Source organism: Octopus bimaculoides, chromosome 1 (assembly GCF_046866305.1).
Source record: "Octopus bimaculoides isolate indiv1 chromosome 1, ASM4686630v1, whole genome shotgun sequence".
NCBI lineage: Eukaryota > Metazoa > Mollusca > Cephalopoda > Octopoda > Octopodidae > Octopus > Octopus bimaculoides.
This window is the reverse complement of record NC_142928.1, coordinates 20,609,691-20,634,702: the sequence shown is the minus strand read 5'-3', so window position 1 is coordinate 20,634,702 and position 25,012 is coordinate 20,609,691. Positions and strand designations below refer to the sequence as shown.

At 34.2% G+C, this 25,012-nt stretch overlaps 1 protein-coding gene across 2 annotated transcripts in view; it reads right to left on the bottom strand.

Moving 5' to 3' along the window:
- The window catches only part of LOC106873594 (uncharacterized), a 699,525-nt gene that overhangs the window by 357,222 nt on the left and 317,291 nt on the right, over nt 1-25,012 (bottom strand). The window lies entirely within an intron of this gene.

Genomic DNA, 25,012 nt, shown 5'->3' with positions numbered 1-25,012 from the left:
TGTATTGTTGCCTACTGTAGTCTCAACTTGACTATTATTACAGGTTAGTTTTAGTGATATATATACATATAATACTATGTTTGAATGTGTCTCATTAGAGTTTAATTATAAAAGTTATAATTATCAGTATGAGTGCCTAAGGGTTGATTATGATTTTATTACATATTCTCAGGTAGGAAATGGAGTGAGACAGTGCTGCTTCACTGAGATAACCAGAGATTCATGTGTTCTCAGCTGGTATATGATGTTCAAACTAAATTATATAAAACTAGAATTTTCTTTTCCTGACCAAATATAAATTTGGCACAAGGCAAAATAAAGTTAGGGTGTGAAGTATAAATGACTATACTCCAGTATATCACTGGTATTCATTCATTCTTGAAGAATGAGACAAAAAGTCAACTCCAATAGGATTCATTTTAACACAGAATATAAGTGAGTGTAGTTAAATACCAGAAGTCATTTTGTGTATCATACTACTGGTACTCCCAGTAAACTGCTTTGGTATTTTCAGAAGATATAAAAATAATAGTTGTCATAGGTAAACTGTGCAACTAATGTTAAAAGAATTAACATAAAATTAACAAGGAGGCCCATGTGTACGAGAATGTTCAAATGGGAATATTAGGATTATAAGAGGAGACATATTCATTTATATCTATATAGATTTAGTAACAAAGAAATTTCATAGTGGAATCTGTGTTGGACAAACTAAGAAATTTGACTATAATGGAGCATTTAATCAATAAACACAAGTGGATCATTTAAAGTTGGCCATTGCGAGAGAATATCACTGAAAACTGGAGAAAATTATCTTGGCTAGTATTTATTATAGTTGTAGTGTAATTTCTACTGATTTTATTACTGTTTGGTTGAGTTTGCTAACAATAAGCATAGTAGCATCAATAGTAATAAAATTTAGAAGACTACAATTCTGGTTGTTTGAAATATTGTTGGTAGAGTTAGCTTTTGCAGTATGGCTTTTGAAACAGGAAAGAATCAATAGAATATATATTGTTAGAAAGCTAACCCAAGATTTTTTTCCATTTTATAGAAAACTATAAAATAAATGGATAATAAAATATTTGAATCTAAATAAAAAATTAATTAATGGATTGCTAAATATGACAAAATGAATAAAAGGAAAAAAAATGAAGGAGGAGGAGGAGGAGGAGGAAATACTGCAGAGAGGAAAAGATCAAGGAATTGTCTGTCAATGATATTTTGACTGAAAAATTGATTTTCTATGGCCTATGTCTATCTGCTGAGAAAATGATATTACAATAGAAATTTATTTAACACCTAGGGTTTCAAGTGAAGTAAGTTCTGATAATAATTTTCAATTTATTTCAGACTAAAATACAATAGATGGTACATGAATAGCAGCTATCTAAGTCAGAAAAATAATAGTTTTGATTGTATTTTCATTATCCTTGCCATACACTCACACATGTGTGTGTGTATAAGTATATGTATATATATATATGTACATGTTAGTACGCATATATATATATATATATATTTACATACATACACACATATATGGAGACATACACATATCTATATCTATATATGTGCATATATGTGCGTGCATGCATGTGTGTGTATTGTCAGTTAGTTATGCAACTAGCAGTATATTGAAGATATAAAAAATATGAATGCATGTAGATGTACACATTATACATACCTACACATACATATATCTTCATAGATAATCTACATATAACTTTACGGACAGACAGTTGTTCTTTAGTCTTGGCTTATCTACATAAAAACTCTGATAAGAAAATGTGAATATATATGTATATATTACTGTATATCTGTATTTATCAATGTGTATGTATGTGTGTATGCATACATATATATATATTGCATGGGTGCATAGAAATACCCAAGGCTGTACTAAAATCATCTGGTGAAGAGAAAATCCAAAATCAAATCCCATCTGATGTGGCATCCTACTGGGAAAATTTAGAAGAAGGCCCTCTGACATATAGAACTTTTGCTCGAAATAATTTCTGGTCATCTTGCTTTTGCTTGTCACTGGATATTAATCTATGTGAAATTAGAAAGTGATGTATTTGTCAGACAGGTGTATGTCATTGAAAGTCAATGACATATAGATGCCTCATAAGGAATGGCTATATATATATAGATGCCTCATAAGGAATGGCTATATATATACATATAGATGCCTCATAAGGAATGGCTATAGCCTCACAAGATAAAGTAATACACACACACACATGTATATATATATATATATATATATATATATATATATATATATATATATATATTAATAATAGGAATGCGAAGAATCAAACAGATTTCACATTAAACTCTCCAACAAATGCATGGCGAACAAGAATGGCCATGGTTGAGGTTAAGATAAACCTTTGTGTTGTTCTGAAGATCTAAGAGATACAATGTGGAGAGAATGTATATAAATAAAGCATATAAGAGAACACTCACCACACTTCTCTTGTATGTACTATTTATACACACATGCCTGCCTGTCTGTCTATCTATATAATATGTATATATATACCAGCAGCTAAGCCCGGTTTCACCTAGGCAGTTTGGATAATGTGGCTGTAAAACCTACTCTGTGTAAGCATTCGACTTGTTTGGGTACACTTGCATTAAAAAACAATTTTAGAATGACTTTTTTCTGTCAAAACGCTAAAAATAACTGACCAACAAAAAAAATAAAACAATCAAGATTCAACCAAATCAAAAAATAAACCCAAATACTAAGCGAATAAAGATGAATCATCCCACTTCCATTGTGCGCAAATGCACACACACACACTTTCACATAACCCCTCCACCTTTTACATACACACACATACATTCATACAGAGTTGAAACGCTGTTTGATTTATTTTTTCAGTGTACAATTTTCATCATCCCACTACCAGGTATGATATCACCCCTTCCTTCCTTATTCATCTTCCTTTCTCATTCATAAACACAAGAGTATTATTATAGTAGATTATCTCGGTAACCATGGGAGCTATGAAAACAATACAAAGCCCAGCATCACCACTGGATCATTCTACACATCTATGTAATTTTTCGTGCAATTCCACCCAGCCGTTTGACCATGAATCCCAAAACGAAAGAATCACCCATGTCAAATTTATATATATATATATATATATATATATATATAAGGTATGAGAGGTATTAGTGTCAAGAAGACCCAAAGATAATGAAATTGCTATCTTAGTCTTGTGAGCTGCAAGGTAACATCACTAGTGCTGGTGCCACAACCCACCATAAAAAAAAAATAACCCAGTACACTCTGTTAAGTGGATGTCATTAGTAAAGGTATCCAGCTGTAAAAAGCATGTCAATGCAGTCCTCCTGTTAAACTCTGCCAAACATCCAACTTGTACCAATGAAAGATGGACATTAAAAGATGGTGGTGGTGGTGGTGTGTGTGTGTGTATGTGTGCATATGTGCCTAAGGTGATTGAAAACTCCCTTTGTCAGTGACTTAAAATGGACTCATGAGTGCAGATAATTGAGGCTGGTTAAGCTTCATAATGTGAAGCACATCTCCCTTTCAATCTATCTCTCCTTCAAACCTCCCACCTCCCCACTACACTCATGAAACCCATTGTTACTAGTCCACCGAGAAGCATAGAAGAAAATGCATAAAATTCAAGGATGGTGAACAGAACACTCCAGAATCTATGCACCTTCAATGTTAAGTTTGTACCTTTTAACTATGCAGTATAGAAGAAGCTACTTTACAGCATTGAATCTGATTTGGATTTTGGAGGAAGATTATGTCTTTGTAAATGCTGGCAACTAGGAAACAAGTGGATGTTCAGGAATGGCTTGAAATTGATGAAAATAATCCCGGTTATCAAGTTCTTGTTGATAGAAAAAATATGGATGAGGCTCTATATAATCAGGCAGGGGAAAAAGCAGACACTGAGGATGAGACAGTCATACCAAAATGGCCAACATAGTTTGAAATAAGAAATCTTATGGGCATCATCATCCACTATAAAAGATGAGATTGTCCCTTATTATGAACATTTTTGAGAGTTCAGAACAATTATAAAAAAACATCATTGTGGGAAATAACTAAAGCTGGACTCTTTCTTTAAACTAACTTCTTTAACACCCACTTCTATTTTCATCTCTGACAGCCTGCATAATACAACCATATACAGGCATTTGCACATATTTCAGAAGACTCTGTAAATGAAGATTTCTCCCTTCACTTCCTCATTCAGATACTGAACAAAGACTACTGTACTGCCACTATAATAACAGCAAAATACACTTCAGCTACAATGTCAAAAAGGTAAGTAAAAAATCACATATTCTTTACTATAATTTCATAATTTTATATTGAGCAGTAATGTATATTGTATTGAATCTTTCTTTTTTTTTTACATTGAAAGCAATAAAAAATGGTCCTTAGGTTAATTTCGATTTAATGGACACACCTCCCTATTTCTTCATAAAATCAATGGTTCAATGTATATAAATAAACATATATATATATATAAAGGTCTATATATGTATGCATATGTGTGTGTATGTGTGCATAAATGCGTACATACATGCATCATACAAACACACACACACACACACACACACACACACACACACACACACACACACACACACACACATACACACTGTTTGTTTTCATGTCAAGTTAAGTTGAAGGATTATTCAATTTTTGCGAAAGTACATATTAACTTTTTTCTAGGAAGAAGTTGACAATGACTTTGAAGTTCTGGTTTGCTTGTTTGCTTGCATGCACGAGACAAACTGATGAAGGCAAGCAAGTAGAAGCTTTGAAGTAACTGTCACCCTTTCTTTTGTAAAAGGTCATAAATATATACATGCAGGCATGGCTGTGTGACTGAAAAGCTTGGTTTTGGGTTCAATCCTATTGCAAGACACCTTGTGTAGGAGTCTTCTATTAGAGCCCTGAGTCAACCAAAGCATTGAGAATGGATTTTTTAAACAGAAACTGAAAGAAGTCCCTCATGTAAGTGAGTTTGTATCTTCTTTACATTTGCTGGGGAGTAAACAATGGTCTAATGGTGCCATTTGCTTGCATTTCACCATAAAATCATGTCTGGGCTGTTTGTGGTTTGATTAAAGTGACTAGGAGGTTATTACTTTACATGGAAATAAGTGAGACAGGTGACAGGAAGGTCAGTCGTCCAGCTGTAAAAAAACACTACCTTAATGTACTCTTGTTTAACCCATGCAGGTATGGAAAAATAGACATTAAAACCATGATGATGAATGTGTGTGTACTAATATATATTCATATACAAATACTGTACTGAGCAATCACAGGCTAAACATGACAATTTTTATGTCTCCTTTCGTCAGGAACAGCTTGAGGTATTGGTGAGCGGTTAACAGCATTTGAGAACATAAAAATTGAAGTTGTAGTAGAGAAAAAGTTAGTTGACACAGTGGAGTGGAAGCCAGCTGAACATTGATAAACAGTTACCTGTATCATGACGATTTGCACTGGGTGTCAAAATGAGAACATCATGACTACTGCTCAATGCTATGTGAACAAAATAAAGATGTGACAAGAACAACTGCAATGGAGGTTACAAAGCTATGGCCAGCAGGAAGGGACACAGCAGGCATTCTGACTGCATCCACACATTGGCAACTGATGAACAGAACACTAGGCTCAATTCAGACAGTTATGTGAAGCTGGAGACTGTGGACAGTCTCTGACTAGTGAGGGTTGCGACTGGAAGGCCATAGCAGCAGGATTTAGTTCCTAACTATACTTCTGGGAAGTGTCAGAAGTAGTTGTTGGAGAATTTCTAAGACTTCACCAGCCCCAATTTTTGGCCTCCTAATTCCCCCAATTGTAATTCTATAGATTATTACATGTGGGAAGCTGTAGAGAAAGACTGCAACAACAAGGTTAAGCTGATGGCCAAGATCAGGGACATGTTCTAAGATCTTCTCAGGGACACAGTGAGGAACACAAATGATAGGTTCTAGCACCTTCTTGAAACTGTAGTGGAAGCTGAAGGTGGATACTTTGAGTAAACTGATATCTCCCAGCAATAATCTAGTTTATATTTTTTGATTTTTTAAACTACTTTTATTTTTAAAAGAGGTGTTGTTTCCATTTCTTTTTATGTAAGCTTTCAAATTTAGCCTGAATGCCCTGTATTATTTTCATTGAATTTGGCTCAATGAATGTGGACTCCATTAAAATTTAGTACCCAATATACGATACATGTTTTTGCAGAAGATTGGAAATGAATGACACTACTTGCATGATGGTGATACTTGTGTATAAACATCAAGCAATGAAAAGACCAGCAAGACACAAACTCACACAAACATATATATACATGCATACAAAGAGACACACACCACATATGATGGTCTTTCAGTTTTCACCAACCAAATCCACTCACAAAACTTTGATTAGCTTGGGGCTATTGTAGAAGACACATGCCTAAGGGTCTGAGTGGTGAGGCTGAAACACAAGCCATCAGTATGGAGGCAGGGGTGAGTGAAATATAAGTAGTTCAAGAAAGAGGGACTAAAAAACAGTAACCTGAGAGTACATCAGCGGAGATGATGTGCACAGTGCAAGAGCATCGTGTGAGGTGAGGGAGATTTATAATGACAGAAATGGAAGTAGAAGCACATAAGGGTGGCTATAATGACTGGGAGTATTGATGGCAGATATGTGAGGGTGTTGATATTGATAGCATACACAACATACACAAAGATGAGGTATTGCAGACCTATGATGTAGTCAGAGCCACAGGAGAGATAACTGAAGGCATATATGTATACGCGGACGCGCGCGTGTGTGTGTATTTACACACACACATTTTTATTCTAAACTGAACTTGTACTGAGTTCACTCTATCTTAGCAACAGTAGTAGTAACAAGTACAACATATCCATTTTTTTTTTCTTATAATAATGTAATTAGGTATTTCATTAGAAACAGAATGTGCCACAATTAAAATAGAATACTCACTGCAACAAGTAGTGAGTAAATTATTTAATAAGGACCAATATTGTTGCATTTCAAGGGAATTTATCAACAAGTTACAGATTAAGTACTCAGGAATCCAGGTAAATTTTCAATGAAAAATGTTTATCATTTTCACTGTATCAAAAGTTTTATTAGTAGAAAGTCTTATTTTTGTGTATGCCTACAATCACTCTGTCAGTGCCTGTATTACTCTTTCACTTACTTTCTACAGAACACATTCTCTCTCCTTGAATCTGTTTTGGTACTTCATCTACTCTGTCTTTCTCTATATTAGTTCAGTGTATCTTATGATAATTATGTCTGTTAATGAGTATGTGATTCAGGCCAAGGGAAATTGTAGCTGTGACGGTGCCAGTGTCATGTAAATGGCACCTGTGCATCGTAGTCATGACTGTTGCAGATGCCACGCAAATGGCACCCATAAATCGTAGTTGTGGTTGTTCATTACCAGTGCCATGTAAATGACACCCGTGCATCGGAGTCATGGTCATTGATGGTGCCAAGAAGGTCGGCACCTGGGAATTGTGGTCATTGGCAGTCCCATGTTAATAGCACTCATGAGACATGTTGGCTGCCGGTGCCATTTACATGGCACTCACCCTTGAATCATAGCTGTGGTCATTGAGGGCTCAGTGTAAATGGCACTCATCCGTGAATCATAGTCATGGTCATTGCTGGTGTCATGTAAATGGCACAGTATCCATGAATTGAGGTTGCTGCTGGTGCCATGTAAATGGCATTTGTGCATCATAGTTGTGGTTGTTGTCGGTACCATGTAAATGACATCCACCCATGAATCGGAGTTGAGGTTGTTGCCAGTGTCATGTAAAAGTATCCATTACACTTCTGGAGTGGTTGGCATTATTAGGAAGGGCATCCAGCTGTAGAAATCCTATAAAATCAAACTGGAACCTGGTGCAGTTTTCCAGCTCATCAGCTCCAGTCAAACTGTCTAACCCATGCCAGCATGGAGAGCAGATGTTAAATGATGATGATGATGATGATGATGATGATAATGTAACAACATGCATACATGTGTGTTAGAGGACAATTGGCTACATGTCCACAATTAAAAACAAGTCAATCTTAGCACTCATGATTACTGACAAAGAATCAGTGGAATGAGGGTGTATGTGTGTGTCAAAAAGAGAGATAAACAGAAAATGAGGGCAGGGAGCAATAAGCAAAGACAATCAATAAATACACACATAGGCTCATACACAAATACATACACCCATTCTCATATGCTCTCTCATCACACCAGAGACATCAATTCCCAATTTATACCAGTACTAGACTGCATCATTTGGTGTTGCTAAGACATTGTCAATTATCACAGACAGCACTTTTCAATACGAGTACTTTTAAAACAATCTTTGTATTACTTTTCATTATGGCTTTTATTATTTTTGTTACTTTATTTTAATTTGTTTTGATTTATTCAGTTTTTTTTTTTTATTGCTTTTATTGTTCGTGATGTGATGAACCCAGGCTCATATTTCTTACAAAATAAAAACAGTGTTTGAATTTATATATCATTTTTATATCTTCCTACTTATGTTTCATAGATAAGTTTAAGAATTCGTTATAGTGATTCTGTAGGAAAAGATGAAAAACACTGAAGCAACTAACAACTTCACACACATATATATTCATATTATGTATAATATATATGTGTGAATCACTTAAAATGGATGGAATCTGCAGAACAGGGAGACCTAGGAAGATGTAGGATGAAGTAATGAGAAATGAGTTCAAGATGTTGAGCCCCACAGTGGAGATGACAACAGACCAGTATATCTAGCAATATGAGGTTCTTGAGAAGATCTGTCTGCCTCAGCAAAAACTGTGTTCTGGAAGCACTGTGTGCTGTGTCCTCTTCACCCACATGTTATGTTGATTCACCCTACCCCAATGTATCAAACTATATTTCATTATGCACTATGCTTCTCTCTCCCTTTCCCTGCTCCTTGTAATCTCTCTCCCTTGTCCTTCTCCTACTGTCAATTGTATCATTACTACCTTCCCATTCTTCCCTCCATCTTCTCTCTTCTGCATCTCTCTTCTTCCCAATCCATGACTCCTCGATCATTACTCAACTTCTTTTACAGTTGCAGGCTGCCTCCTCATCCCCCTCATCATCTGCTCCACTTACAATCTTGCAACAGCTCCACCCCACCCCCACTTTTATATACTTCCTGCCTTGTGGAGTCACCTGGACACCTCATCCCCTATCTCTCTTAATAGCTCCTACTGATCATTCTCTCCTTCCCCACCTTAATATGAATAACCATGCAAGTCTTCTACAAGAACCTGTTTTGCTACCCACTTCTTTCATATTGTAACCCCTCTTCTCATAGCATAAAACCACCATCCATCTCTTTTGCAGTTTGCAGTCTTGTGAGCTGCATAGCAGCCTCAATAATACTAGTGGCACAAAACAGCACCCAGTATATTTTGTAAAGTGGTAGTGTTAGGAAGTGCACCCAACTATAAACACCGTTCCAAATCAATCATTGAAGCACAATGCAGTCCTTTGACCCATTGGATCCTATCAAACCATCCAGTTCCTACCAGCATAGAACATAAACATTAAATGATGATTATGATGATGACTTCATATATATATGTATGTATAATGATAGCTATACATATATATATATATATATATATATATACTTTATTTAAAAGCAGCAGAAATATAACAAAAAAACCGTTACTCTGAGTTTCACGTTCCCATTCATTGGACAGTAACATGAAACTCAGAGTAACGCTTTTTTTGTTATATTTCTGCTGCTTTTAAATAAAGCATATTACTCTACCTCTGGTATTTGAGTACTCTTTTTTCCACCTTGTTGCACATTTCATGTGCTTACTCCGGTATATATATATATATATATATATATATATATATATATATATATATATAAAGTAAATAGATAGGTAAGATACAGGTATGACTGTTTTATTACAATGTTGACTTCAGAATTACGTGGGTCTGTGTTTGGTCAGCTGGAGGCTATATCAGAAGACACTTTCCCAAGGTATCATGCATTGAGACCAATATTCTGTGAATGAATTTAGTAGAAGAAAACTGAGAAGCTTGTTGTGTGTGTATCAATATATGTATGTATGTATGTATGTATGCACGTATGTATATACATCTGTAGGCATGTGTGTGAATGCTGTTTCCATGTGTTCTTACACTTCCTCAGTAAAATACTGTCTTTATTTCCATTCTCCGAGAAGCAAAATTGTCATAGTTCCACCATGTGAAAACAGTGGATGGGAGATAAAAGTTGGTGAGTGGATGAGCATCAGTCTGAAGAAAATCTGCTTCAACAAGTTTTGTCAAAAGCATAGAAGGAAGGGAAAATGGATCTAAAAATTATATATATATATATATATATATATATATATATATATATATATATATCAATAATATACATATAAATATATCTATATATTTATGTATGTATATCTGTGCATGTATGTGTGTTGCATGCTTGAGTTGGACACACTGAAGAAATATTATTGCCATTGAACATTTAATCAATAAACACAAGTGGATCATTTAAAGTCGGCCATTGCGAGAGAATATCACTGAAAACTGGAGAAAATTATCTTGGCTAGTATTTATTATAGTTGTAGTGTAATTTCTACTGATTTTATTACTGTTTGGTTGAGTTTGCTAACAATAAGCATAGTAGCATCAATAGTAATAAAATTTAGAAGACTACAATTCTGGTTGTTTGAAATATTGTTGGTAGAGTTAGCTTTGCAGTATGGCTTTTGAAACAGGAAAGAATCAATAGAATATATATTGTTAGAAAGCTAACCCAAGATTTTTTTCCATTTTATAGAAAACTATAAAATAAATGGATAATAAAATATTTGAATTTAAATAAAAAATTAATTAATGGATTGCTAAATATGACAAAATGAATAAAAGGAAAAAAATGAAGGAGGAGGAGGAGGAAATACTGCAGAGAGGAAAAGATCAAGGAATTGTCTGTCAATGATATTTTGACTGAAAAATTGATTTTCTATGGCCTATGTCTATCTGCTGAGAAAATGATATTACAATAGAAATTTATTTAACACCTAGGGTTTCAAGTGAAGTAAGTTCTGATAATAATTTTCAATTTATTTCAGACTAAAATACACATGCACTCACACTACATATATACATATGTTGTGCATACATACATTTGTACATAGAGATATATGACCCAAAAGGGATATATATATATATATATATATATATATATATATATATATATATATATAGATACATACATATAGATACATATAGACAAACACAGACACATATTATACTGTGCCAAGAACCTTTTTTGATTATTCTACTCTGTGTGCACACATATATATATATATATATATATATATATATATATATATATATATATATATATATATATATATAAGTATATACATTACTTCAATGTAGTTCCATGTAATTTGCCACAAACTGACAAAGTTAAGAAAAAGAGAGAAGGACACAGTATGAGAATAAAAATGACTGACTGCCAGCATGGAACATTTTTGCTAGTTTACATTTTATTGCATAATTGTGAATGCTTTTATTGCTTGATTAACATTCACAAAAGCATCAGTCTGACCTGGAATAAATATAAATATGCCCATTCAACAGAGGCATCAAATTTTCACTCTAGAAATGTAATGGTTCATCTTGTGATTAATCAAACAACTGGTAGACATGCCAGCTGAATGGGGAACAGTTGGAAACTAACAGTGGGGGTTCTTGTTTTTGTGTCACATTTCCTTTTTCTCTTTCCTGTGTAAGTCATGAATTGAACTTCTTAGAATCATATGTACTATTGTTGCAGCAATCAGTGTATCATGCATGTCTGCAGCAATGAAATACCACCATGTCCATTGGTTCTTCATTTGGGAGAACACACAGAAGATGCAGCATAGGTAGGAGCAGATATAAGATTCTTAAGTTGTCCATGCAGCTGCATTTTTCAATTGCTGCCTGGAAACTGGAGTCTTAGACTTGTCATACTGGTGATGTAGATCTCTGTAATCATGGGAATCCATAACAGAAAGGTACTACATCTCAAGATGAAAGAAGAAGGGAGTGCAAAAGAGGTCATACTTGATCGTGAGTGAAAAACCACTATCTATCTGTCTATCTATCTGTATGTGGTTGGCGTTAGGAAGGGCATCCAGCTGTAGAAACTCTGCCAAATCAGACTGGAGCCTGGTGTTGCCATCCGGTTTCACCAGTCCTCAGTCAAATCGTCCAACCCATGCTAGCATGGAAAGCGGACGTTAAACGATGATGATGATGATGATGATGTATATGTATATAATATATATATGTATGTATATATATGTGTGTGTGTATATATATATATATGTATATGTATATGTATATATATATATATATATATATATGTATATATACACACATATGTACATACACACATGCACACACACAAATGTATGTGTATAAGAAAGTAGGCTTCAAATATTGTTCAATTAAATTATGTCATTCATGTTTTATATATATCAAAAATATATTTATTGTAAATCTGAAAACCTAGCATGTATCTCTTTGAGTTTATGCACTTATTTGCATATGTATATATGTGTATGCAAGTGTAACTGTGTGTGTTTGAACATGTGTGAATATAAGTATATTGGTGCAAGTACAAATGCATGTGTGTGTAAATGCAGGAATGTGTATATGTCAGTATATATGTTTTCCACATCTGTGTATGTGGTGTAGTGGATGTGTATTTATGCATGCATACACAAGTGTGTGTGTGTGTGTGTTTGTGTACATTCGAGCACATGAGCAACAAGACACAGAATGGTCTTCATCAAAAGGTATGAAGAACTAAGAAATTGAATCAGAATATTGGTTAAGAAACTGTCAAAGAAAGGTTAATTTATGACTAGCATCAAGCAATACTAGTTAGAGGTGTTTCCAGAATGTTGGTGCCAGATTCTTTAATATTTTATCATTTGCTACCAATAATGCTGATGTAATAATAAAAGCTACAAAATTATCTGTAATAAAGTGAAACTCCTATTTTAAAGAAATAACTCTTTTATGTAATTTCATTGAGATTTTTGATCATTGCATGAAAGGGAGAGGAGTAACTATAGATAAATCATGTTTCTAGTTGGATAATACTTTATCCATACATGGAGCTAGAGATTATTACTTGTCTCATATATCTTACTTCTTTAAGTGTACATCTAAGTGTAATTTTAAGAACATAACACCAATAGAATATACTGCTGTTGGAATTAGACTCAGAATTAACAGAGATGCGTCAAAATCATTTAAAGATGGCACAACCAAAGATATCTTAAGCCACTTCTTGGAAATAAATCAGAATTTTGTTTATCCATTGTTTGATTCTGTATCATAGAATACTTTATATACTAATAGTACAGATAAAAAAAAAAAAACATCTTTCAATCTTTTCTTCCTATAATATGCATCTTCTAGAAATCAATCCTTGACCATGTTTCTCCCGAAGACAAACTATTGATGTTTAAATTGAATCCCAATTGAATCAATATCAGCAGTTAGAGAGAATCTGTATATATCATGTGCTCTGTTTATTTCCCTCTCATTCACTGATAAAAATATATATCGATACACACACATAAGTATATATATATACACATATACACAGACATATGTATATTTGTATGTCCTGTCATCATTGTTTTAATGTCTGTATTTGAAATGGATCTCTGTTGGTTTCACTAATGGATGCTCGGTTGTTTAAGTAACTAAACTACCTACTCTTTGAATTAAAGTGGAAATTGCTGAGTATTCCACAGCGATGTACCATTAAGGTGTAAATTTCAGGCAGTATCAGTATAACATAACAAATCTTCACCATTAAATAGCAGCTGCAACCCATTTGAAAGGCTTAGAAACATTTGAAAAGCTTCTGTTAACCCAATTTCACTCGCAAGGATCATGTTCACCCAAAACGCCATACAATGGGTTAAAAGCAGAGACCATGTAACTACAAATGAATTCTGGACCATTTGCCCATGTTGTATCCTGTCTAATGAATTGCATGTACTATTCAAAGGTGAAGAGTTGTTACACTGTGCTATGCTGAGTCTGCTTGAAAATTTCACACATGTATACACACGTGCACATACATATACAGGGTATGTCGGTGTTTTGGAGGTCATTTCTATGAATTTAGAAAAAAACAAAAAAAACACAACTCTTTAAAGAAATTAGAAAACAAACTGGTACAAATAATCTTGAAAATCTTTTTATGAAACCTTTTCAATGAATCCACCATTAGCATCAATGGTTGCTTCAGTTCAGGTTCTGAAGCATTGACATGCCTGAATCAGATGATCTTTATCAATTTTGGACATAGTGCTGGTTATGGCAGACTCGAGAGATTGTATAGTATAATGGGCATGCTCATTGACCTCTTCTGACTACAACCCATATGTAATGGTTCAGTAGACTGAGGTCTGCTGAAGAGATTGGCACACATCCATGCTTGAGTTGTCTTAGCTTTATGAAATGGCACAAAGTCTTGTTAGAAGACATACAGTCTTCTGTTGCATATCCAAGGCCTCATAACTCTCTCCAACATCTCTGTGCAGGATAGCATAGTTTTTAAAGCCTTGTGAAAAACAGTTCTTCTGGTTTACCTTTTGATCCTAACTTAAGTTTTATCAATTGGATAAAAACTGAAATTGCAGCCCCTTGATATTTCAGCTTGTTTAGCAAGTGCTTTGCATGTCTCACCAATTCTTTCTTATTACATCCAACATAAACTGATTCCTGTGCTTCACATACAGCTTGTACTGGATGTCTTCATGCACAACTCTTCTAATGGTGCATTCTGAAACTTTGAGGTCCCTTGAAATAGCTCTAACATTTTGGGGTTTTTATCAATTATTTCTTGGATTTTTGTTTTTGTACAAAGTTATGTGTTCTAATGGTATTAGGACCCTGTGTATGTGTTTTGCATTTTGTGTTAAGCCGCTGATGTTGGATCCCCATCATCAGCTTCCAGCTCCTTTTGAACTTTGACAACAAAGGGTCAGATAACTCTCAGAAAGCAAGCTATCTCTGAATCACTATGCTAACACTTTTAAGACAATGATTTGTGCACCTTGTCATTTGCCGAATGAACCGGAAGAAAGAACTCTTGAAAGAGTCGTCCTAAATAAAACTGATGAGCACTGTATATGAGATAGAGTGTGTGTGTGTGTGTGTGTGTGTGTGTGTGTGCATATATAAATTGGTTATAGGTAATATGGGGAGAGAGCAATATTGTTTTAGAAATGTATTAAAAAACACAAAGTAAAGAAAATGACCAAAATAATATGTGAGGTGTATAACGTGATGTCAGATGATGTAGTTGTGATCAGTCATTCTAGACTTGAGCAACCAATCTTCATAGGTGCATGTAGGACTATTTTACCCAGTAAATCCTTTCCATTTTCTAAGACAATAGGAAATGATTTGATAGGAATTTAACTGCTATTTCTAGTAGGTTGATTGATTATATAGAGGCTCCTTTGAAAGACACCTGCCATAAGGATGGAGGAATGTGATGAGAATAAGGAATTAAAATACAATGTCTCAGTGATAAGTGATGGTAGGCTGACTTAGAATTGATATACTAAATAACCTATGACCCTAACATCATCAAACATTCAGAAGACTTTCAATGTGGACAATGGTCTGATAATGTCTAGAGACCCATCCAATAGGGATGATGGGATGGTAATAATGATGATGATGATGAAGATGATGATGATAGCTTCATAAAAGAATGAGTAAGAAAGTATGAATAAATATAATTTATTTTTAACGTCATCATTTAACATCCATTTTCCATGCTGGCTTGTGTATGCATATATACATACATACATACATACATATATATATATATATATATATATATATATATATATATATATATATATATACACACACACACAGAAATGGATATGAAAGTATGAATATATATATAAATATATACATACACATAGAGATATGCACAGACATATATCACACACACACACACACAAATATACATCATTCCACACAAAATTACTCATCATGCATACACATACCATGACACTATCATAATACACATACATAGATAAACACAAGCTTACATATTACATGATGACTAACACACACACACAAACTATCTGGCATAGTCCATCCTCCCACACAATCAAACACATCATTAGCATACACCTTTCAACACACTATTCACACGATTACATACACCACCAGACACATGCAAGTACCACTACACACACAACACACACAAATAGACATACAGCCAATAAATGAGATATCAATAAGGTGGAAATCTATGGAAGCAACACGCTGAATATTTTCTCCAATCCTCAAATACCATATTCTACTCTATAGATGATAATACATTGTTTTATCTCTCTTTATCTCTTTTATGTGGATCAAGATATCCCAATTTATCTCCCCTCCCTACCTTTCTACACTCTTCCTCTTTGCTGTAGTATAAATGGTATATTCTAGTCTCTCTTAATGTTTAGTTCGGCTCAATATTTTTCCCAATTGATTTTGCAGTTGAGATGTGAACATTCAGAAACTATACAAGATTTATTATTCCTCTAATGGCCATTCATATATAGGAGTGTGCAGACATGTGTGTGTATGTGTGTGTGTGTGTGTGTGTGTGTGTGTGTGTGTATATATACACACACATATATATATATACATATATAGAATGACCTGCAGTTATGGCAAAGGATAAAATTACCCAAAATACCTGTTGGTGGAATTGAACCCAGTAAAATTTCATTTATGGAAAATGAACTTCAAAACAATTTGGTGATGCTCTGTACATATATTCACACACACATGTGCACATGCGTGTTGAGAGAGAGAGAGAGAGAGAGAGATGGTAATAAATAATTAAAAACAAAGGTGGCAGATATGTAAAAAGTGAAGTGGTGATCACATAGAATGATCGATGCAAATACCTACAAGCTGTTTTAAATGATGTAGAAACACAAGTCTAAAACTGAATTCAAAGAAAACTCAGTTATATAATTGACCAAGTAAAATATTTTGAACACCTACTAAACAGAGGAATAAAAACGGATTCACATAAAATTTTTGCTCTCTCTACTTTACAACTGCCAACTGATTGCAGGCATGCTAACATAATTGACCAAGTTTATTCTTCATCTGTCAAAGGTGGGAGAACCTCTGAGAAAGCTTACAGACCAATGTATTTAACAGTATCAGACTGGCAGTTAGTATCTCAGCAGTACTGGAGTGCTTTGACATAACAAAGAGTGTATTAATATCAATAGATGCCAGCAAAACCACATTTGACACTGTTTTATGGCAAGTAGATCACCAGTTGCATATGCATCAATATCATTGAACGGAAAAGGACTCAAATTGAAAAGGAAGTAAGAATGATAGTTTCTACTGCTGAACACTTTCACAACTATGTGTATGACACATCATTCCTAGCTGTGACAGATTATAAACTTTTGATACAAATTTTGAGTAAATCTCTTTACAAAGTTCTTTCAAAAATGATGTGGCCATAACACTACTGTCCATAAATAATTTTCAGTACCAACAGAAAACAATGTATGGAGTCATGATTGCATTCTAAAACTGGTAAAGGGAGAACTGAGAATTACAGGTACATTTGGTTGAGCAACATATAATTGGTCTCTCTTGTGAGACAGGTGATCTGTTTTATAGAATTAACTTGTTACCAACACTTCAGATAAATGATGTTAAATGCTGAACTGAAAGCTCAACTGGCTCTGAATTAGTACAAGTTTGAGAACAGAGCTGGTCTGAGCTTACACAAATCCAGGGCATGCCATTCAAAGTGACAATGTTGTTACATAGGTTTTATGAAAATCTCTACCTGACTCTAAAAATGCAGAAGTGTCTCTGCCTGATAACCTGAGTGTTGCAGCAAAAATGTTGATGAATACAATGAAGTTTCTGATTTTGGCAACCATACAACAGAAACAGGTGGGCAAAAATTACTAATTCACCTGCTATTGAAATTGGTTACACATAGTGGAAGAGTTAGATAAATGCCAGCTTATCTATGAAAAGACATCCAAGATAGAGGCATTGAACATTCAATGTTAGATGCCTATCTACAAGCTTGCTGCTTATTTACATTACTATATTAGGAATCCAAAGACACTGTGAATGAAGTAACCCACAAATATACAATAGATAATGGAAGTGAACAAAACAAACATTTTATTCCATTTTAAAAACAGTTTTAATTTGTTGTTTGGAAAACATTTGTGAAGTATGATACATAGCTTTAACACATACATATATATCTATCTTTATACAAGCAGACATAATTACTTACATTCATATGTATCTGTGTGAATCTACATGTCTAAAGTAATTTATGCATGTATGATATATATATATATATATATATATATATATATATATATATATATATATATATATATATGAAGAGAGAGAGAACACACGGTGTGTGAATATTATAAGAAATAAATATTTATTTAAATTAATTTACATCTAATTCTCTATGGTATTGTTCAGCCTCAACTCAAGTTTGGTCAGCTGAAGAAGTTTCCCTGTTATCATTGGCGGAAACATAAGAAAGACATTTGCATACTGTTATAGAATGTTGTATCTGTCATGGGGAACATACAATTCAAATACTGTAGCGTGGGTTGAACTCCTGACCACGTTTCGATTATGGTAATGACTTGCTATCATAAAACCTGCATGTGTCCATAAGTATAGTGATTAGAGTCATAAAGACATTGTTAATCTATGGAAGCAGAAAAAAACTGTATGATTCAGAAATTTTGGTTACAACTATGTGATTTGGAGTTCAGTCATACTGCATGGGACTTTGGGCATAGCCTTGTGAATGAAATTTAGTTAGTTGGTTTAATTTAACACAACCAACAGACCTATAACTGCTCTACCACTCCCCAGTTTGAAAATAACTTCCTCCTATTTTCTAACCATTCTGGAGGCACTCAGTCATGGCTACTAACCTGACTCATTTAATAAAGGCATAAATAAATTTTTTTAAAATTTACAACCAAAGAAATCAGGTGGCCAATAAAATATGCAGTAATTGTTCCTAAAACTGTCATAGCCTATGTAGAGTAAAATTAGAAGAGAAATGCTGATACTTGTGGTCTTCCCAAGAAATTCCAAGTTGGTAAAGTTGATCCTGCTGATGTTCAGATTGAACTTCTAAAGTTGTCTTTTGGTGGTAGAACAAAGATGGAATTCCAGACAGGTGTAGTCATGAGAAGAAAGGACTGGACAGTGTTTAAAGTGAGGGTTGGTAGGATGATGTTCAATATGAATAATGTGTTGAGCAAAGGACCAGTAGCAATACAGGAGATCAGAAGAAACAGCACATCTAAGAACAAGTGGTTATAAAATGCTGATAGGTAAGTCACATGAATGACCTTCTTTGGAAGTTGTTTACAATGCTTGTGTGTGTGTGTGTGTTGTACTGTTCCAGACATATAACTAGTTTTTAATATGTCACACTTGAACTATGCAGGTCAATAATTGGTCAAAGTGAAAATATTTTTGGGCCCTGAAGAAACTGTCCTTGGTACACAACTGAGTTAGAAAATAATTTAATATAGAATAGAATAGATAACTTCATTTAGAATAGACAATTTCATGTATTTGACAGAATGGGGGTAGGAGAATGGGAATGTGCTGCCTTGGAGCATTATTTATATTTCATTGTCTGAATTTTAATTACACCACGACTAACTTTACTCTTTATCTCTCTCTGGAATTAATAAAAGAACTACCAGCAATGTGCTGGAACCAATGAAATAAGTTTCAATCACTCAGTGCAAAATATTTCATTTTGCTGCTGAGTGTCTGCTGCCAGTTCCACATTGGATGAGATGTTTATTTTCAAGTCAGTCCTAACCTGGCAGATCTATGGTTGAAGGCATTCCAGCCATGACCATTCTGTTTTTTTTTTTTTAATATGGTGTATTTAAGACTACATTCTTCAATGTTTCCTTCATTTTTTTAAGACTGTAAGATATGATTTGAGGGAGCTTTAGCCATTTCTAACAAACTGGATAACTATGTAAAGGCTCTCTTGTTGCCTTGAGTTGAATTACAGATAGAAGTTGTTTAGCTCCAAGTCAGTTTTGGTCTTTTAAATCTATGACCAAGGAAATTCTGGCTATAATACCATCTTTTTACCAAATACAGTGTATCAGTGTATTCTGTGTGTCTTTTTTAATGAAGATAGAGGATTATTTGGAAGTAATTTGGCTGGTATTTCAAGTAAATAGGAGACATGTAGTCTTCTTTTTTGGCTTGAGCTGAGTTACAGAGAGTTCTAGTCTTTGCTAATCTTATCTTCATTATGGAGCTTAGCTGTCCTAGGAATTGCACTTCATTTTATAGAACTGCCAAGAAATTGTTCAAAGACTAGATCAAATAACAATGTAGATATTACTATTGTTATTAATTAAGTCTTGATTAGATCCAGTCTACAACGACCAAAGACGTTCCACTCATGACAATCCTGTTTTTATTCACATCTATCTTGATCTAGTTGTCCCTTTACCTTTTCTGGAGAGGTAGGGTGTGATTTGAAGGATATTTGGCTATTATATTTAGCAGTTTGAATGACCATGTAGAGGTTCCCTTGTTGCCTTGCGCTATGATTTATTGTTGTTGTTTACTCTGGAGCAACCTTGAATCAAATCAACTAGAACTGTGGTCACAGGCGTTCTAGCCATAGCCATCCCATCTCTTATTCAGACTGTGTATCAAGGACTACATTATAAAATGTGTCATAGAATAAATATACTTTGAGGGAGATTTGACTGCAATTTCAAGTAGGTTGGCTGATTCCTTAAAGGCACCCTTAGTTTGGCTAATAATTAAGTGACCATGAAGGTAGAGAATAGTCAGCTAAGTAATGCAAATGTTGGAGCATACTGGTTTGTGTTGGGTATAACAAGGACATTGTTGTTTAAGTATTATTAAACTGTAACTAGTGGAGGCGCAATGGCCCAGTGGTTAGGGCAGCAGACTCGTGGTCATAGGATCGCAGTTTCGATTCCCAGACCGGGCGTTGTGAGTGTTTATTGAGCGAAAACACCTAAAGCTCTACGAGGTTCCGGCAGGGGATGGTGGTGAACCCTGCTGTACTCTTTCACCACAACTTTCTCTCACTCTTACTTCCTGTTTCTGTTGTGCCTGTAATTAAAAGGGTCAGCCCTGTCACACTGTGTCATGCTGAATATCCCCGAGAACTACGTTAAGGGTACACGTATCTGTGGAGTGCTCAGCCACTTGCACGTTAATTTCATGAGCAGGCTGTTCCGTTGATCGGATCAACTGGAACCCTCGACGTCGTAACCGACGGAGTGCCACCAACAACAACAGACTGTAACTGCATTCTGAAGAAAAATATAAGGAAAGATGATTCAGAGGAAAAAACAAACTCACAAATTTGAGAGAAATTTTGAGTTTAATTTAGTGTTAATAAAATATCTTTTTATGTGGATGGTAATTTTATAGACAGTGCAAATCTGTTCAAAACTGTTGTCATTTTGATATATTTTTCATTATGGTTCTTTGCCTTTTCCAGTGCCATTTCATTGATAGCATTCCTCACTAGCTGTGAATGCTACAGTGAATTCAAATTAAGATAATACAACTTAAAAATCAAAGTGGTTCTCCCTTGAGGCAGCCTAGAACTAAAATAAACAGAATAAAAGTGCGAGATATTTTATAACATTTTTGGAAAATATTCCTCTTTAGTTTAGGCAAATAAAAATAATTTCTTTTCATTTTTTCTAAATTAATTTTGTATTCATCATGATGTGATATTTATGACTCTCTTAATTAGAATAGAGTTTTAAATATTACATGAGGAAAATCTAACTAAATTAACATTATTCCTAGGTTTTATAGAGATGTATAAAGTGTCATGAAAATATAATCAAGGAACTCTTTTTTTTTTATCTTTTTTTTTTTTTAACCTGGGGAAAGCAATCTGATAGAGAAAACTTAAGATATAAGGATGAGTTATTTGTATAAGCCGCAACTAATATCAATTAAATACTGACAAATGTTTGTAACTATTCATTCATGGTTTAGTGAATAAAACTATGAAATAAAAGGTTTGTGAATTCAGTTCTAACTTGAGCAAAATGACATATACAGCATTTGAATGAAGAACAAAGGCTAAACCATTAAAACAAAATTGTTTTGTAAAAATCATAACTGTCTGCTAATATTAATGACTATCCATATGCATCAGTCTCAGGTCAAGTATCAAAACATGGATCATTCTCCTCCATAAGTTTTTGCCTGGCTTAATGCGCTCCAACTGTGGATGTTGATGTTTAGTCACTTTAAGTTGTGTTTAACAACATCATTGTATTTCAGTCAGGGTCAACCATGATTTCTTATACTGTTAGCCAGTTTTGAATGTAGCATTAGTTTTGGTAACTAAGTTTTGTCTATTCTTTGGACATACCCAAACTAATGGAGATTGTACTTCATCAATACTACTTTCATGCTAAGAAAATTAAATTTTTCTCAAATAATAATGTATCCAACCCTGTCTTTCCAGGTGATGTCTCAAGTGTCATCATAAATGCATGCAATTTTCTTTTTACCTGTTGCAGCATAATGTCTCTGTCTCTGATGTGAACAATGTTCACTTGGGTGGTAACATGCTTCTTGCATTACAGTTACTGTCTCAACCTTCTAAATGCTGAGTTAGCACTGCTTTTTTTTGTGGTCTAGTTCTTTACTAATCCTAACATCATTACACATTTATGCTGCTCAGGTAGGTAAAATTACTTGCCTTTACTAGTTGCTAACCATTGATGATGGGCTCAGGTTATGCTACCTGATTTTAGTCAAGGCATAGCAGACAGAGAACTTTTGTCTTCTGGATGTTAATACTCATGCTGAACTTTGTTACTGGACTGCCAAAATCATGTACCAGGCTTTGCATGTTTATTGTACTATTAGAAACAAGAATATAATCATCAGTAAACAACATTTCTCTCAGATATGTGTAGTTTTTATCTTAGTTTTGGGGTGTGACACCTTAAATAGATTAGCACTAGGTCTTGTCTATAGTTAAATGTCTTTGTAACTCACATTGTAACATTTAAATGTGCACAGCTAAGTTCAAATGTGTAACATGAGCCCTTCATACATGTCAATGTTTAGGAACTCAGTCATGCAGTGAACATTCTTGAACATCAGAACCTTCTGAATATCAGCCACTGACTTTACTGATTTACTATGTTGAATGCCTTTGTGAAATCAATGGAGACCAGGTATTGTGCCTTGTTCTGTTCAACATTTCTCTTGATGGAAACTTTCCCTTCTGAACTAACATTGACTTTCATGCAGAACAACTGTGATTTTCTCACTCAGCCTATCAAGCAACATTTTTGCAAGGACCTTTCCAACAATAGCAAGCAGAGAAATCCCTTGTCGGTTCCCACATTCTTTTCTATCATCATCTTGAATAAGGAGATAATGCTATCAACCTTCCACTCCTGTGGTATATATGTAAATACAGCACACCTGATATAGCAAGTGACATGTACAGTATATAAAGAAGAACAGACTAAATCATATTTTGTAAAAATGCAAAGAAATAATAAGTAAGTTAAAGAGTGAAAAATGTTTCCATCAATATGTTAAGATGAAAAAATTTCAAGAATATTAAATCTGGAAAAATATTTCTACACCTTGTGGTAGATAAGTGTTTATTGAATATATATTTATTAACAGCACTCAACTTTACGTGAATTTATCTTTGCTAAGTGGTTTAAAAGAATATTGAAGACATGTAGTTATGAAGTGAGAGACAAGACAATAATAACCATTCTTATACTAACAACATACAATTCCTGAACAATAAAGCAGTTTATAATTGATAAAAACAGGAAAACTTTTGTCAGCTGTGTTCTAAGTAAATTTTCTACACTATTTCTGCTAGACTCTATATAACAGCAGGAGTTGCTAATAAAAGAAATTTAGAATAAGATTACTATGGACAGTCAGATAAAATAATATATCATAAAATGTCATTATAAACAGTAAACTTATCAATCAATTAATGAATATCTTTTTATCTCTCTCAAGTGTGATAAAATCAGTTTTGTGACGTTTTTATGATTTTTTTTTTTTTTTAGTTTCCATTTTTATTTGAGGGTGAAGTAGTAGAAAGTCAGTGCCTATAGTTCTTTGGCAGTCTATAATATTACCAATACTTTAGTTTGAAATTTCTACACAATGACGTCTGTAGGGGAAACAGGGTTGGGAGAGAGTTGCAAGAAGTTGTAGGTGATGATGATGATGGAAGTGATGTTAGTAATGAGGATATCAGTAATGATGATGATGATGTTGGTGATTATAGTTATGATGATGTTAATGATAATGCACATGAATAAATTACTGAAATGAGCCAAAGAGTGGAGTGCTCTACGTAGTCACTTGACCCACAAACCATAGTAGTCAAAAATCCTCCAAATCTCATATCTTAGTAAAAATAAAAACAACACAGTTAATAACATGGCCATGGGTGCAATTTGCCTTAAAAAAAAATAGGATAGTTAAAACTGGAATATCTTTGACCATAGGTCTGCTTTCTCAGGGCTGACCTGGGGTTAAACAACTAGAACAATTAAAGTACTGTCAATTTCTTGGTTACTTTCATTGGTTTGCTATGGTGGAAGGGGCTATGTTTAAAGCCTTCAAAGACTGGCGGGATCAATATGGTTAATGGTTCTCTTCAACAAGTGCAATATGACAAATGAAAGGAAGAACATAGGAGTAGTGTGGTGATATAGCAGCAGTGGTGATGCTGGTAGCAGTGAAGATGGGGACAACAACTATGATGTTCTGAG